At 40.3% G+C, this 13,699-nt stretch overlaps 1 pseudogene; it reads right to left on the bottom strand.

Moving 5' to 3' along the window:
* Positions 1-331: 331 nt before the first annotated feature.
* On the bottom strand, positions 332-9,982 carry LOC112622680 (annotated as a pseudogene).
* Between the last annotated feature and the right edge of the window lie 3,717 nt (positions 9,983-13,699).

Below are 13,699 nucleotides of genomic sequence, written 5' to 3'. Positions count from 1 at the left end.
ACAGTTCCATGTTGCTTGACAAGCCTCACAATCATGGTGGACGGCAAGGAGGAGCAAGCCATGTCTTACATGGATGACAGCGGACAAAGAGAGAAAGAGAGCTTATGCAGGGAAGCTCCCATTTTTAAAACCATCAGATCTTGTAAGACTTATTCACTATCATGAGAACAGCACGGGAAAGACCTGCCCCTGTGATCTGATTACCTCCCACCAGGTTCCTACCACGACATGTGGGAAATGTGAGAGTTAAAATTCAAGATGAGATTTGGGTGGGGATACAGCCAAACCATATCACCTACCCTGAGTTTAGACACTGCTAATTCAAATCCTGTTATCTTGCTTCAGATTGACATGGATCACCACAGAATTCCTTCAGTTTCCACAGTTCTGTCAGCTCCTGTGGAGAATACTGTGGGGAAAACAACATTCCTGTCTGACAAGTCTTCTCACACAGCCACATTCTGTGCTGGTATCTGTTAGGTTCTGTGGCTGCCATCCAAGTGCCCATGCGTACATTTTCACCCTGACAGGTCTGTAACCTCCTGGAGTTGCCTGCCAGTCAGTTGATGACGTCCCTGAAGATCACATACCTTGACCCATATGCAAAGGCAGGATAAGCATGACCAGGGTGCTCCAACTCCTGTCACTTCCTGGTTCTGTCAACTGCCCAATTCAGTCTGAAATACCCCTACCAAAATTAGACCTATTCAGATTCTTTTGAGAAATTCTATTAAATACAGCTTTCAAGCCTATGTAACAGTCATCATCTGTCTTTAGTAACAAATCAAAGTTGGTTGTTTCCACAGTCCATCTATCAAGTTCAATAATTTTGCAGGTATATTTCAATGAGTGTTGACAACATCCACAAAAACAATATCATCATAGATGCTGTTTTCCTCCTTAACTAAGGCATCTAAAACCACTCCAACTCCCTCCATACCTTCCAATAATTCATGAGGCAATGCACCTTCCTCAGCTGTAAAGACTCCAAGAATTCCCCTCCATATTCACTGTCACTTTGTGAAGATTTCTTAACACAAAGCTTTGGAGGTCTTGGCTCTCCCATAAGATTGTACCTTCAAAGCTCTCTGGTAAGATGAATTGTTCCATGTGCTTGTACACAACGTGTTCACCTGCACACCATGGCTTGGAGGACTCCAGTGAACAATGAAGAGGGCCTCTTCCTGTTCTGCCTGAGAAAGCTTGACAGTGACGTTCCTCTGGAAACCCACATCATTGGCATTGTAGTACACCTCAAGACTGGTAATAATGATCATGTAGAGAACTTGGAAACTCACACTGACAACTCGGTCCTCAGTGAGCCCTGATGAAGTGTCTTCAGAGAGACTAAATGCCTCAATTTCCTAATTCAAAGCTGGGTTTGTGATATTGAGTAGTAGGGATCCTCCCGGTCTTCCACAGGCACTTAGCAGCCACAGGCACCTATTACGAACTTGACAAGCACATGTTGACTTAATGCGGGATGTTGTATCCAATGATTCAGCCAGGTGCTTATCACATTTTGAAGTCCATGGTTACAGCAAGGTGACAACACACCTACTACCACATCATAGTGACTAGGTTTCCACTGAAGAAATAAGGCCAACTGGCCCACAGGGCCAGCCTTGGAGGTGTGGGCAAGTTGCAATCATTTACATAAAGGATAATCAGTTGGAGAACACAAGAGCAGAGAAAGCCCCATTAACATTAGCAATAAAGAAGATAAAAGTACTTAGAAATAAATTTAACAATTAGTGTACAAAATCTATAGTGCAAAACTTTAAACACTCTTGAAAGATGTAAAAATCGTCTTGAACAAACAGAAAAACATACTTATTTTTGGGTTGGAAGACTCAACATCATAAAAATGAGGATAAGTCCTTCCTTTAAGCAAATTTATAAATTTAGTGCAATATCACTAAAAAATTTCACAAACTTCATATGGAAAAATAAACATGCAAGAATACCCAGAAAAATGCTTTTAAAAAAGCTTTGAGGGAATACTAACTTTACTAGACATTAAAATATACTTGCCTCATTCTAGTCTAAAAAAAAAAAACCAAGAAAGAAAACATATTTTAAAGCCTCTAAAATTAAAAAAGCATATTACTAGTAGACGTTGACAGATAAGTTGAATAGAACAAAAGTCCAGAAAGAAATCCAAGCATATTTGAAACTTTAGTATATGATAAGGGGAGCATCTTACATCAAAAAGGCAAAGAGTGAACTTTAATAAATGTTTCTGTGACAACTGGTAGCCATTTGAAAAAAAGATAATATCAGATCCATAACTCATATGAGAGAAAAGAATAAATCTCAAACAGATAAAGAACCTAATGGTAAAAAAAAAAAAAAAAAAAAAAAAGAAACCATCAAGTACAATAAGAAAATCTGAATGAATTTCTCTTTAAGCTGGAAAAGGCCTAACGGATTCTCCAAATCTGGATGTAAATTAAAGAAAAAAAAAAAAAAAGATGATTTTTAACTATGTAAAAATGAAAAAGAAAATCTAGACAGCAAAAAGCATCATAAACAAAGGAAAAAAAAAACCACTGACATACTGGATGAAAACACTTCTATCATGCAGAAAAAGGGTGAGCTTCTGTAATGTATAGAACATTCTTCAAAATCGAGAGTGAAAAGATTTTAAAAATCCAAGTGAAAAAGGAAGGAAATATAGAAACAATTCGAAAAAGGGTATAAAAATGTATGAAAAAAGGTTGAACTTCATTCAGGATAAGAAAAACGCAAATTAAAACTACACTGATATATCATTTATTATTAGATTAGGAAACATTTAAAAATATATAACACACTCTATTTGTTAGGCTATGGAAAAGCAGGAACTCTCATATGTTGCTAAAGGGAATGCAGCCTTCTTGAGGGGAATTTCGCAATACCTAAAAAAATCACACACGTATTTACGTTTTCATCAAAGAATCCTACTTCTAGAAATCTACTGTAAAGATTCTTCCTTCACCAATACAAAATATATAAAATACAAAATATATATAAAGATATACCTTCACCAATACAAAAATATAAATGCACAAGGTTATTCATTTCTGCATTGTTTGCATTGAAAATGCCTAAATGCCCACATATAGAATAGTTGAAGCAACTATTCTTCAAAATGGACACGTCTACACACAAAATGGATTTCCCCACAATGTACACAAAAATGGCATATCTACAAAATGGACTACTATGCAGCTATACAACAGAATGAATAAGATCTGTGGGAAGTAATATAGAGTGATTTCCAGAGAAAATAAAAACATGTTTAACTATTAGCTTGAATGAAAAGAAACACAAGAAGAAAAAATCAGAGACTACGATAAAGATATTGGTTGCTACTGGGCATAGTGAGAGTTGGGTAGAAAGTAAAGGGTCATTTCTCTGAATACACCTTGTTTTTATAGACCTGACTTCTGGAACTATATTAATTGAATTAGGTTTTTAGGGCTGTCATAACAAAGTACCACAAACTTAGCGGTGTAAACAGCAGAAATTTGTGGCCTCACAGTTCTGGAGCCTAGAAGTCTGCATCCAGGCACCAACAGGGCCATGCTTCCTCTGAAGGCACTAGGAAGAATGCGCTCCAGGCCTCTGTCTTAGCTTCTGGTAGTTCCCTGGCCCATAGCAGCGTAACTCCAGTTCACATAATGTTCTCCCTCTATGGATGTCTCTGAGTCCAAAGTCTCCCTTTTTATAAGAACACCAGTCACATTGGTGTCCCAGCAGTCATACTGAGCCACCTACTCCAGTATGACCTCATCTTAACTTATTTTATTACAACTGCAGCGACCCTATTTCCAAATAAGGGTGAGTCCTGAGGTACTGTGGCTTAGGAATTCAATAATGAATCAGGGGATGGGAGGTGGGACACAATTAAACCCATAATATTACTGTTTCCCACATTCAAATAAATAAATAAATAAAAATGCAAAAACCCACAAAGAAAAGGCGGGATAGCCTAAAACTGAATGCAATTGGAAACAAATAAATTGCCCCACATAAATCAAATGAATACAATAATCCCACTCAAGAAGGGAGACAAAATTAACTCAGGCAAATGTTGAACAAAATATCTAGATTACTTGCCTTCAGGCTAAAGGCAAAAATACCTCTAAACAAATACCGAACTCTAATTAGTAGACCTCGTTTTTTCCCCAGAAATATAGGTTAGTAATTCCAGAACTACTTGTATATTCTAGAATTGAACAAATAAATAAATACACATAATGGTGATGTTGGGATCCAGAGTTCTCACTGTTGGAGAAGATAGTGATAAATCTGAAAAGGGGACTAGAATTGTCGATATCAGTGTGACTCATGCGGACATAGACAAATTGGCACAAATGGATATACATATGTATAGGTCTGTATATGTGTGTGTGTGCCTCTGTGCATGAAACTGCACAGTATATATAGAGACAGAATATATACAAACAGTAGAGAGACAGAATATATACATACATATATGCATATCTGTGTGTATATATATACAAAGTAGATAGAATATGTACATACAAATATATCTGTGTATATATATACACAGTATATAGAATATACATTCATACACATGTATGTACAGAATATATACATATATGTATGTATATAGACAGAATATATACATATATACACATATATGTACAGAATATATGCATGTATGTGTATGTACATATTGCCTCTATATATACTGTGCACAAAGATGCACACACAAATACAGACCTACACATGTATGTACATACATATATAGTATGTATATATGTATGTATGTATATATTCTCTCTCTCTCCCAACTCCATTGACTCCCCCTTTTCCTTCCCACTCAGGTCTGTCCTCTGAGAGTACCTAGAAAAAATGAAATCCCACTAACAATGGGGTTCACCTCTTAGCACTAGATCTTGTTTTCCAAATACCATTCTTCACTAAAACAGCCAGGTTTCTCCGAAAAAAAAAAATGGCTAAGCAGGGGTAGTTTACGGAAAGAATAAAATAAACCTGGGACGTTTCATCATACCAAAGGATGATGAGGACATACCAAAAAGATAAAAGAGCCAGCTCAAAGGGGCTCCCGTTGGCAAAACCAGGGACAATTTGAGTATCAAAATAAAGATAGTAAATTAAAGGAGTTTACACTATTAGTAAATTAAACTTCATTAGTCTCGAGTAAAACAAGCAAATTGGGGGACAAGGTAAACTCTTTCTTACAAGGGACTGCCAACTCATGCATTTAGAAAGAATGTTGGAATTGTACAAATCAACATTTGCCAGCCAGTATAATCATTGATTCATCTTGTTTAAGGAGTAATGGGCATCCCCACAAGATCTTTCTTTAAATACAAAGGGTAAAATATAGCAGTTGAGAAAACTGCAGAACGCCACATTAGAAAATGGTCAAAGTTAACATTACTAGCAATGGGACTGACCAGCAGCATATACCTTGATAAGGCTTGGCTCTGTGTCCCAACCCAAACCTCATCTCGAATTGTAATCCCCGTAATCCCCATGTGTCAAGGGAGCCACCAGGTGGGAGGTGATTAGGTCATGGAGGCGGTTACCTCCATGCTGTTCTCATGATAGTGAGTGAGTTCTCACGAGACCAGATGGTTTTATAAGTGTTTGGAAGTTCCTCCTTCACTCTTCTCTCTCCTGCTGCTTTGTAAAGAAGGTGCTTGCTTCTCCTTCACCTTCTGCTATGATTGTAAGTTTCCTGAGGTCTCCCCACCCATGTGGAACCACAGTCAATTAAACCTCTTTCCTTTATAAATTACCCAGTCTCGGGTATTTCTTTATAGCAGTGTGAAAACGAACTAATACATACCTCTTACACGATGCACTCAGAAGAGCTCAGCATCACTTCTGCGTCATTCTGCCAAAAGTGAATAATCTGAATCTATTCTTTTTTGGGGGGACGGAGTGTCCCACTGTCTCCTGGGCTGGAGTGCAGTGATGTGATCTCGACTTGCTGCAACTTCTGCCTCCCAGGTTCAAGTCATTCTCCTGCCTCAGCCTCCCAAGTAGCTAGGATTACAGGCGCCCGCCACTATGCCTGGCTAATTTTTTTGTATTTTTAGTAGAGACAGGGTTTCACTATATTGGCCAGGATGGTCTCAGACTCCTGACCTCATGATCCATCCGCCACGGCCTCCCAAAGTGCTGGGATTTTAGGCGTGAGCCACCACGCCTAGCCTCTGAATCTATTCTTGACGGTACATCAGACAAACCTAAACTTAGAGGCATGCTACAAAATCACTGTGCTATACTTTATAAAAATGCCAATATCATGGAATTCAAAGAAAGACTCAGAAAATGTTCCAGATTAAAGGAATCTTTAAAAACATGACAACTTTCTCTTTCAGCAGAAGAGTGGGGGAAAAAAAAAGAACATGACAACTGAATGAAATGCATGATCTGGGATTTTTATTGCTATAAGAGACATTTTTGAAACATTGACAAAACCTTAACAGGTCTGTAGATTAAATAATAGTATTTGTTTCAATGTTATTTCAAATAGTATTTGTTTCAATTTTGAAAACTGTACTCTGGTTACTTGAGGAATTCCTTGTTTTTAGAAATACACATTTAAGTATTTAGGGGAAAGAGGATGTCTGCAACTTATTCTTAAGTGGTTCAGAAAAAAATTGAGATGCATGGTATACATGCACACAAGCACCCACAGATAGTGACTGAGGAAAGGATGAAGCAATTGCAGAAACAGTTGCCATTTTGGGAATCTGGATGAAGGGCTTCTGGGAATACTTTTTACTATTCTTGCAGCTTTTCTGTATGCTTGATATGTCAAAATAGGGAAAAATAAAAAAGAAGGGAGAGAAGGGAGAGATGGGGAACCAGACAATTAAGGTGACTTGCCCAAAGTCACACAAAGGAGGCAAAGAAGCTGTCTGGGTCTCAAGCTCATGCTCCTTCCACCACGTCCCTCCCTCTTTATGATGACACTTCAATGTTCCTAGTAACATGTGCTGGAAAGCAAATGAGCTGGGCTAGTGGCTGGATTGTTAATTCCTAGAGAACTCGCTTGAACATCCTGTGAATCATACTGGGACTCTAAGGCAGGCAGCACAGGGGCAGGAGTGTGGCTGGAGCTAGAGGCATTCTCCTGGCAATGTGCCTTGCCCTCTAAGAGCTCGGCCAGCTGTCCAAGATACAATGTCTAATAAGTTGCAATTGAGGCTGGCATTCATCTCTCTAAGGACACTGACCTGGTAGGTGTGAGCTGTCTTGGTAGATGTGAGTGCCTACCTCTGGTCAGGAACAATATCCACACGTGGTCATGATGGTGGCAGTGCCTCAATGGCAGAGGGGTCCCAAGGGACCCAAGAGGAGTGCCTTGACTGAAGCTAGTGGTTTAGGGTAGAGTGACGTGGTTCTGCTTTATGGGTAGACAAGTGTGGCAAAGGCTGGCAAGTCAGCAGGCAGATTTTGATTCAGGTTTGTGCTCCAATGCTAGTTGGGCACCAAAATACCAAAAAAATCCCCAGGTTAAGGAAGGTATTCCCCTTCTGTGCTTCCTATGAGCTTCCATAATAGTACTTGCCATATTATACTACAGTTGTCAGTATATATGCTTGTCTTGTACACTGTATTCAAGAAGACAGTCTGTGGCATTCATTGAAAAAATATTTATCAAGACTTGCATTGTACCACGCACTGTTTTAGGTGCTGGGGATACATCAGTGAACTGTTTTTGGACAAAAATCTGTATCCTTATGGAATGTACTTTCATCATCATATATTTAGCATTTAGCACAGCATCTGGAACATAGCAAGTGCCCAACAATAAGGGAGACAATGCCACTTGGAATGGGCGCTTGTGGTGATTTGGAGGAAAGCTGTGGGCATCCAGGGAGTCCCAAGGCTCACAACTCGGACACTCCAGAAACTAAGCATAGGTCAGAGGCCTAATTCCAGTCCCCACCCTGGAGGCAATGCAGTTTTTAGGTCTGAAATATTTAGGACTGCTTCTGGATCTGAAGGCTGGGTCTGCAGGATGAAATATTTACCACCAGCCAAAAGGAATCAAGAGGGAGGAGACTCAATACATAACATGCTTGCTATAGTTTGCAGGGTTGAATGTCAAGGACAGGAAGGGACATTAGAAAACATGTGGTTTTCTGCCCCAACCCTGCCATCCCCATTTTATTCTTTACTCTTTTTTTGAAGAAGCTACTGCCTCTATTTCAACCAGACCAGTGATAGGGAACTCGCAATTTACTAACACAAGCATTCCATTTTTAGTAGCTATAATCATTAACAAGTTTCTCCTTAGGTAAAGCCAAAATTAATCTTTGTCTGTCCTGTCTCTGTCATATAAAGCAACTCAAGAATTTGAATTGCTCCAGCCTGGACAACATGGCAAAACCCCATCTTTACCAAAAATACAAAAAATTAGCTAGGCGTGGTGGCATGCACCTGTCATCCCAGCTAATCAGGAGGCTGAGGTGGAAGGATCGCTTCAGCCTGGGAGGTGGAGGCTGCAGTAGGCTGAGATCACACCACTGTACTCCAGTCTGCAAGAGTGAGACCCCCATCTCAACAAAATAAAAATAAAAAAGAATGCAAATTGCACTTTCTTATAATTTGGATATCAGAGGGTCATTCTCTCATATTTGAAGCCTTGTCAAAATCTTGCCTTAAAGAAAATATAAATGCACCCATCTTTTCCTCTTTTCCTTCTGTTACAGTTGAACATGTTTCCCTTCCCTCATTTGAGGTTAGTGCTTCCACCTGTGCTCCGAATTGCATCCCTTATCACCAGATCTCAGTTCCCAGTCACTTTCAAATCTTGTAGTCACCCTTCTGTCCCCACCACACTATTGGAACTATTTGAGTGAAGATCAAGACCTCCTTCAGTACTACATTCAAGAGATGTTTTCTGTGATCATTGTATTTAACCCTCCACTGCACCGCATCTGGCTCTGCTAACCACTTCCTCACACTTGACTGCCTTTCCTTCTCCTCCCTGGCAGCTACTCCTCTTTGGCCTCATGGTGGCTTCGCTTCCTTTAGTCCTTTACTCTGGTTTCCCCAGAATTCTGTCCTAAACTCTCTTCACATTCTACACCCTCTCCCTAGGTAATTTAATTCACTCTCTTTGCTTTTGTTGTTGTTGTTTTGAGACAGGGTGCTGCTCTGTCACCCCAGCTGGAGTACAGTGGCAAGATCATGGCTCATGGCAACCTCAACCTCCTGGGCTCAAGGGAGCCTCCTGCCTCAGCTTTCCCAGTAGCTGGGACTGCAGGTGTACAGCTAATATTTTTTGGTAGATATGGGGTCTCACTATGTTGCTCATGATGGTCTCAAACCCCTGGGCTCAAGTGATCTTCCTTCCTTGGCCTCCCAAAGTACTGAGATTATAGGCATGAGCCACCATGCTTTGCTTAATACCAAGCATAACTTGTTACATTACACTTCTTATGCTTGTAACAAGTATAACAGGTATGAATTGTAATTCGTAAGTCTCTAGCTCCATCCCAAATTTATTTCTGGGGCTCCAGATCCATTTATGCATCGATTTACTAGACCTCTCTGAGAGAATACCTCCTCCACGTTCTCAAACTCAAAACTTCTAGGATAGAAGCTTCCTAGGTTCCCTGACAAGAATCTGGGTGTCTTTTTGGAATTTCTCTCTTCCTGCCACATTCCCTATATATCCACTCATCACCAGGCCCTGCCAAGCGTGTGACCTAAACAACTCTTCTGGTCATTCCCTTGGGTCTAGATCCACTGAGATGAGCTTTGGATTCCTGTAGTAGCCCCCTCACTGCTCATCCCACCTCTGGTGCTGCTCCTTCTCATCTGGCCTCCTCATTCTGGCCAGAGTAATTATTCAAAATGCAAAGGCGGCTCCACCCCAGACCTACAGGGGCGGCTCTGCCTGGACACAATGATAAACTGGAAGTACCTTTATAGAAACAGCAAGGCCCTCAAAAGCTTCAGCCTCACTTTCTTCCATTTTACCATGGCATTCTGTGCTTCAGCCATGCCAAACTACTTCTGGTTTTCCACATTTACCCAACTCTCACTTCTAAGTCTTTGGAAATGCTGTTCTTTCAGTGGGAATAATTATCTACATTCCACCCACTTTCTCTTACCCAGTCCCTTCCTCTATGCCTGGGCTGGGTCACTCTGCTTGTTCTCAGCTTGGACATCTTCAGAAAGATCTCTGTTAACCTGCTCCTCATATGAGACCATGGACAGTACCCCTTCTGTTCATCTGCACAGCTCCCTACTCTTTCCCTATCAATCAAAACATTTGTCTGTTACATTGGAATTGGCTACATTCCTTACTGCACTTTAGCCTGTGTGGGTGGGGGTGGGGGGTTGGGGGAGGGAGAGTAAGTGTGTCTTGTACAATGCTGTGTCCCAGAACCTAGCACAGTATAGCGTCCCTGAAAATAGAAAAAATAAATAAATAAATAAATAAATACTTACCAAGTTGAAAAAACAAAAGATATTTATCAAGATTAGGCACAGTGGCTCATGCCTGTAATCCCAGTACTTTGGGAGGCTGACACAAGAGAATTGCTTGAGCCTGGGAGTTTGAGACCAGCCTGGACAACACAGCAAGACCTCACCTCTACTAAAAAATATACATATATAAAAAATTAGACGAGTGTGGTAGCATGCACCCATAGTTGCAGCTACTGAGGTGGCTAAGGTGGGAGGATCGCCTGAGCCCAGGAGATCCAGGCTGCAGTGAGCTATGATTTCGCTGCTGCACTCTAGCCTTGGTGACAGAATGAGACTCTCTCAAAAAACAAAAACAAAAACAAACTTACCAAGTGAAAATAAATTTTTTTTTTTAAGATCAGATTTACGAATACATGCTCAAATTTTAAAGGAAAGCTTGTTTCATTTACTAAAGGAATAGTTTTCAATCTGCTTCTTGGAACACTGGGCGCTCCATGGAGACACTTGGAGTCTAGGGCAGTGGAGGATGGGGAGGTGGAGTGGCCTGCTCAACACTTTTTAAACCACTTTATTAATGTATGATTGACATAACAAAAAGTTGTAGATTTTTTTCTTTTTTCTTTTGGAAACAGACTTGCTTTGTTGCCCAGGCTGGAGTGCAGTGGCGCTATCATAGCTTACTACAGCCTTGAACTCTTGGGCGCAAGTGATCCTTCTGCCTCAGCCTCCTGCGTAACTGGGACTACAGGCAAAAAGTTGTGGATTATTTTTCTTTTTTCTTAAGTGTAGACAGTCTTAATTTGTTGCCAGGGTGGAGTGCAGTGGCGCTATCATAGTTTACTGAAGCCTTGAACTCTTGGGCTCAAGAGATCCTTCTGCCTCAGCCTCCTCAGTAACTGGGACAACAGGCAAAAAGCTGTAGATTTTTAATGTATATAACTTGACGTGTTTGGAGATAAGGATATACCCTTGAAACCATTACCAATAATCAATGCAACAAAATTATTTACTTCCGACAAATTTCCTCCTGTTCGTTTTACTTTTTGTTAGTTTGTTGTTCCTTTTGTGGTATGAGAATTTAATGTGAGATCTATCCTCCTAGAACATTTTTAAGTATACAATGTAATATTGTCAGTCATAGACGCTATGTTGTACAGAAGAGCTCCAGAACTTATCTATCTTGCATAGCTGAAACTTTGTACCCTTTGACCAACACCTCCCAGTTTACCCCTTCTTACCTTCAGCCCCTGGGAACCACCCAGTCTCCGCTTCTATGAGTTTGACTATTTTAGATTCTACATATAAGTGAAATCATACAGTATTTGTCTTTCCATGTCTGGCTTATTTTGCTTAATATCCTGACCTCCAGGTCCGCCCATATTGCTCTAAACGTGGCCGGTTCAATGCTTTTCTGCTTTGTGTACTAAAGATTTTTGGTTTTCTGGGTTTTGTTGTTGTTGTTTGTTTTTTGACATGGCGTCAAGCTCGGTCATGCAGGCTGGAGTGCAGTGGCACCAACTTGGCTTACTGCACCTCCTAGGTTCAAGTGATTCTCCTGCCACAGCTGCCTGAGTAGCGGGGATTACAGGCATGCACCTCCATGCCCAGCTAATTTTTGTATTTTTGGTAGAGACGGGGTTTCGCCATATTGGCCTGGCTGGTCTCGAACTCCTGGCCTCAACTGATCCTCCTGCCTCATCCCAAAGTACCAGGATTACAGGCATGAGCCGCTGCACCTGGCCAGCTTTTGGTTTTCTAAAGCTGTGCTCTCATACATTCGTACGGACGGCATGTGCCCACAGAGCTGAATCTTCATCTGAGATACATGAATGGTTTCTCCTACTGCTGTTGTAGCAAATTACCATAAACTTAGTGATTTTAAACAACACACATTTATAATCTTAGCTCTGGAGGTGAGAAGTCTGATGTGAGCTTCACTACACTGAAATCAAAGGATTGGGTTGTGAGTATTATTGGCTGGCCATTGTTCAGTCTCCCAAAGACATGCTTCCTCTAAAATGTGTACCCCTGAGCACTTTCTGGAATGCACATCATCAGAAAGATGAGAATCTACATCTTTCAAAAATTATCACAAAGGGTCATGAACCCTGCTAAAGCCAATCATATCCCTAGGGAATTTAATGTAAAAATCTATTTCAAACAGATTATTTACATGCATCTTTTCAGGGCCATACCCAAATTCATTAAATACCACTGAAAGAAATTAAAGCAAACTTTTTGGGAGGGTAACTCAGCAAAATATACCAAAGTAGAAAATACACATAGTTTAATCCAGAAATTCTACCACACTAGGACATTTCCTAACAGACATAATTGCAAAAAAAAAAAAAAAAAAAAAAAAAAAAAAAACTGCAAAAGAAAATTTATATAAATTGTAGTACGTGTACACAATGCAATATGATACAGTTATTATAAAGAATGAGAGTGATGTAGATATGTGGATAGAGAAAGCCATTCAAGATAAAATGTTCAGTGACAAAGCCTGCATGAAGCTTCAGAAAGGATCGTATATAAGCTGGTTCCTAAAATAATTTGAGAGACGATACATAAGAAGCCATTAACAGAGAGGTGGGTGGTAGCAGTCAGAAGAAGACTCTTTATTTTGTGCTTCTCTGCAATCTACATTTTTCTATTGTAGGCATTGTATTCGTCTGTTTTCACACTGCTGATAAAGACATACCCAAGACTGGGTAATTTATAAAGAAATTTAGTGGACTCACAGTTCCACATGACTGGGGAGGTCTCACAATCATGGCGGAAGGTGAGGGAAGAACAAAGGCACATCTTACATGATGGCAGGCAAGAGAGAATGAGAGCCAAGCAAAAGAGGAAATCCCCTATAAAATCATCAGATCTTGTGAGACTCTTTCACTACCACAAAGAGTATGGGGGAAACTGCCCTCATGATTCAGTTATCTCCCACCGGGTCCCTCCGACAACACACGGGATTTATGGGAGCTATAGATGATATTTGGGTGGGGACACAGCCAAACCATATCGGGCACGTATTATTTTATTTTATAAAAGTAAATCAGAGTCACTTAAAAATAATGAATAATAATAACAACAGTGGGATCAGTAATAATGTCCACAAGCTTGTCTGTGTGCCTTACACAATTCCAGGGATTTCACACAGATTAGTTTATTCTCACATCTCTAGGAGATAGGAGCTACTATTACACCCATTTGGCAGATGAGGACATTTAGACGAGTGAAGGTTAAACCAGTTGTTTTATGT

Source organism: Theropithecus gelada, chromosome 4, assembly GCF_003255815.1.
Source record: "Theropithecus gelada isolate Dixy chromosome 4, Tgel_1.0, whole genome shotgun sequence".
Lineage (NCBI taxonomy): Eukaryota > Metazoa > Chordata > Mammalia > Primates > Cercopithecidae > Theropithecus > Theropithecus gelada.
The sequence above is the reverse complement of the archived record's forward strand: the minus strand, read 5'-3'. Positions and strand labels throughout refer to the sequence as shown.